Consider the following 4,885-nt stretch of genomic DNA (forward strand, 5'->3'; position numbering starts at 1 on the left):
TGGTGACTCTGACGACGAAGACTCCGGAGATAACTCAGCCGACAATGATGACGAGATGAGTAAAGCGGGGCTTGGAGAACGGGGAGGTGAATGCACTCGTGACTCATGGCGGGCTGGGTCACGTGGGGGCATTGTTCTGGGGCTAACACGCCGCCTTTTCACTCCCTTCCCAAATTCTTGTCCTTCCTGCACTAAAGGCTCCTTTCCCTTGGAGCTAGACACTAATTCACTGGTAGAAGCACTTGTTGTCGCTGTTTCTGGCGTGATAACCTCACCCGGCTCATCACACGATTCACCCGAATCGTCAAAGTCACTGTCCATCATTATCATGGACAATTCTGCAAGTTCTTGTGCCACTGCAGAGTCACTGAGGCCTTTCCTGCTTGCCTCAACACTTTTCTTTGGTGTAGAGGTCACGGGGCCCTTTGCAATGGGCGCAGAAGCGGCAGGAATGGCGGGGCGTGAGTGCAACATGGTGTCTCTACAGTGGAGGACAAGGAACTAAATGCCGCGGCTTATCTGAGAAGGGAAGGGTTGACAGTGACACTTTAGGCTGACTGCTGCTAACTTACAGGCTAATTTTTTATAGGTAGAAAATCTCAGCAATAAATAAAGAAATAGGTAGTTCCAGGTGAATGTAAATGTCAATTAGGATTCTCCCTTCCTTTCTGATATATATTTTTATTACAGACATCGATTACAAGGCATAAATCAAAGGGGAAATTACCGTGGTAATGTAGCGAATGAATGCACGTGAGGTTTTGTCAGGTGATAATTAGCCAATTTCTGGAGTATAACACTATCACTTACCTGTTTTTTTTTTGGTATATATTATTGGGTAAAAATATAGGGCATAGGGCTTATTTCAATGGATGAAATCTGTGGAAAAAGAAGGGGGAAATTTCCGTAGCGCAGCGCGGCGTGGGAGATGAGAGGAGAGAGTAATGGAGGGCAGGTAGGGAGGGGAGTCACGAAGGGGGTAAATCTGAGAAGGGAAGGGTTGACAATGACACTTTAGGCTTACTGCTGCTAACTTACAGGCTAATTGTTTATAGGTAGAAAATCTCGGCAATAAATAAAGAAATAGGTTGTTCCAGGTGAATGTAAATGTCAATTAGGATTCTCCCTTCCTTTCTGATATATATTTTTATTACAGACATCGATTACAAGGCATAAATCAAAGGGGAAATTACCATGGTAATGTAGCGAATGAATGCACGTGAGGTGTTGTCAGGTGATAATTAGCCAATTTCTGGAGTATAACACTATCACTTACCTGTTTTTTTTTTGGTATATATTATTTGGTAAAAATATAGGGCATAGGGCTTATTTCAATGGATGAAATCTGTGGAAAAAGAAGGGGGAAATTTCCGTAGTGCAGCGCGGCGTGGGAGGTGAGAGGAGAGGGTAATGGAGGGCAGGTAGGGAGGGGAGTTACGAAGGGGGTAAAATAGCTAAAATGTCAACAATGGATGGGAGTACAGATGAGATTTGGAGTGCTGACTAGTGTTGGACATTGGCAGTACTGATAGATGATACAAGCCACCACTTGAGAGCCCGAGATAATTCAAAATAACACAGAATCACAAAAGTGACGCCCTGCAGTATGATCCATTGTAGCCGAGCGTCACGAAAGTGACGCCCCGCAGTTAAGGGGTTGAACAGGCTTGGCGAGCTGTTGAAATCTGTTCGGAATAATAATATGATTTCGGTACATATTAAAGTAAAGTTTTACAAGTCCATGGTTAGACCAATTTTAATTTATGGGCATGAGTCATGGTACAATGCAGTTGCAACAGATCAGAAAGTATTAGGATTTCAGAATAAAATGTTGAGAAGGATTCCTGGGGTAAAGTGGCAAGACAGAGTTACAAATGAAAGAGTAAGGGATATTACAAGAATGGAAACAGTTGAGGAATATGTGAAACTGTCTCGCTGGATAAGGTCCTTAGCTGGGGCAGTTTAATACACAGTGCGCCAGAGTGGACTGCTAGAGGAAGTAGAGACAGAGGTAGGCCGAGGGAGACGTGGTTGAGGTCAATGAAAAGAGAAGCAGAAGAGGAGTGTTGGTGGGACCTGAAGGAGATGGCAGGAGACAAACATTGGTGGAAAGAGTTCATCGAGGCCCAGTGAATCCCGTGGGGTGCCACAGGAAATGACTGATTGATTGATTGAATAAAGGCTTCACGAGGAATTGAAAACTACGTATTGTACTATGTTCAAAACTTTAGCAACCTAGATCAAGACAAGAGTAAACCATAAAGGAAGTAGAAAACATTGCCCGCAATCCAGCTGTTAGAAATTTAAGAGGAAATTAATTACAAGATAACTAAAATTGGACAGAAAACACTTGAGCAGATTCTATCTAAAGTTTCTTTGAAACATGAGATAGAAAACTGTTTTGAGAAAACAACCTTCAGGTTAGTTAGGTTTAGAGACCCCTGCAAAATTTGTATGATACTGTGGTTTGTACCGATGGATACACTTCCGTCATATTTGTAATATGCTGGTGATTGAGAATCACAACATTATAACACTGTTAAATTAGTGAGTGTTATAGGATTTCATTAGCATGGTATTAACCAAAAAAGTACAAAATAGTAATAATTGGCATACAGTGCTAAAACTGTAAACGATTTGCACATAGACCCAACTCCAGCTACATCCCCAATGTACCAACACCCACCCACCTATTTTCCGTCAATGCACTGTTTCTCCATTGACCCTTGCATACACTTTCAAAACTATCCTGTTTTCTCATAGACATGTACAGAATTTTCTCCTTGGATCAATTTTCTCCAAGGACCTTATTTCCCCCATGGCAAATGGGGGTGCCCATCATCCACTCACTTACTGTAGTGGTACTCTGTTTTTAGGGTAGCTCTACACTGAGTGGCAAGCCAAATAATGTCCTGTAAACCAACAAAGCATTTACAGTGCTGGGTGGTAACCTTATAACAAATCAACGTGGGTTCCCTACGTGGCAGCAAGTGTGTTGGCTGAAGGTTAGTGCCCTTCCCTGGAAGACGACTAACTAAAAATACGAACAAGAAGCCTCAGACCAGGACTGACCAAAAGGTGACGACTAAAGACCAAACAAAGGACATGGTACGGATTGCAACGTGAAATGTAAGGGGCACAAATGATGAGATGGAAGAAACAGAGCTTGTCCAGGTGATTCAGGGTGCGAAAGTGGATGTATGTGGATTAACTGAAACTAAATGCCAAGGTGAGAGTGTGAGAGAATGGGAGTGTGGCTGTGGTATATGTGCAGGAGTGGGTGACATTGAGAGGGCAAAAGAAGGAGTGTGTTGTTCTGAGTAACAGATGGAAGGAGAATACAAGAGAGTATGGATCAGTTAGCTCAAGGATTGTGGACTACAAATGTGGGCGATTGTATGCGTGTATGAGCCAATGAAAGATCATGCAAGCAGAGTGAGAGAAAAGTTCTGACAACTGTGGAAGCATGCATGAAATAGCTTGAAAGGAATGAGAGCGTGTTTTTTATTCGAGATATGAATGGAAAAGTAGGCAATGTGAAGGTGAATGGAGTAGTTGGTGAGTGGGTTGTGCCTGAAGAGATCGATGAGAATTTTTTTTTTTTTATGCGAGGAAGAAGGAACCAAAGGCCATGAGCCTGCAATAAGAGTTCCCTCTAAGAGAAAAACAAAATACAAGAGAGAGCCAAATTCAAGATCCATTCATTTCGAGATGCTTGGACACACTGCGTTTGAAAGACTGAAGATCATATGCAGCAGGAAATACAGACAGATGGAGACAGTTCCAGAGTTGACCTGTTGCATAAATGAAGGACTGGGAGTAACGGTTAACTCTTGCATTAGAGAGCTGGACAGAGATGGGATAAGAGTTTGCTGCTAGACAGGTGCTACGCGCCCATCGTAGAGGTGGAAGAATGAATGCAGACAGTTCAGAGGAGCAGTGGCCATTAAAGTAGCGATAGAAGAGAGATAAAGATGCAACAGTGCGACGAAGAGACAGAGGTTGAAGGGAGTCAGTAAGAGGAGGAGAGTTAATGTGACAAAAAGCCTTTGACTCCACCCTATTGAGAAAAGCTGTATGTGGGGAGCCTCCCCACACTTGAAAGTTGTACTCTACACAGGGGCGGATAAAATCCCTGTATAGAGTCAACAATTGTGCAGAGGTAGAGAAAGAACGGAGTCGGCTTAGCACACCCAATCTCTTGGAAGCAGATTTTACAAGAAATGTAATATGATCTTTCCAAGATAAGTCCCGAGAAAATGAAACCCCAAGCATGTTCAAGGATGATGCAGGATTAAGCTGAATATTATTAAACATTAGTGGGTATCACTGTTGAAGATTCTGAAGGGTTGATAGGTGTATGAACTGAGTCTTAGATGCATTAAAAACAACAAGATTATTTTTACGAGCTCAGACATTAGGTGTGCCATAGCCTCATCCCTTGTTTGTTGAAGTAACTGCTGAGATGGGAATTGCGGGAACCGATTGGAAAGGTGAAGGGTGGAGTCATCAGCATATGAGTGGATAGGGTTAGATGTACAGCTTAGAAGGTCATTGATGAGTAAAAAAAAGAGAGTTGGTGATAGAACAGAGCCCTGAGGAACACCACTGTTGATAGATCTAGAAGAAGAATGATGGCCGTCTACAACAGCAGCTATAGAACGACCAGACAAGAAAGCTAGCGATGAAGGCACAGTTAGAAGGATATAAACCGTAAGAGGGCAGTGTGGAAATTAAAGATTTATGCCAGACTCGATCGAAAGCCTTTGAGATGTCAAGTGCAATGGCAAAACTTTCGCCGAAGTTCCGAAAGGAGGATGACCAGGAGTCTGAAATGTAGGTGAAAAGATCCCCAGTGGAGCGTCCCTGACAGAACCCGTACTGA

Source organism: Coenobita brevimanus, chromosome 58 (assembly GCF_032717465.1).
Source record: "Coenobita brevimanus isolate Jiangsu-jjx chromosome 58, ASM3271746v2, whole genome shotgun sequence".
Classification (NCBI taxonomy): domain Eukaryota; kingdom Metazoa; phylum Arthropoda; class Malacostraca; order Decapoda; family Coenobitidae; genus Coenobita; species Coenobita brevimanus.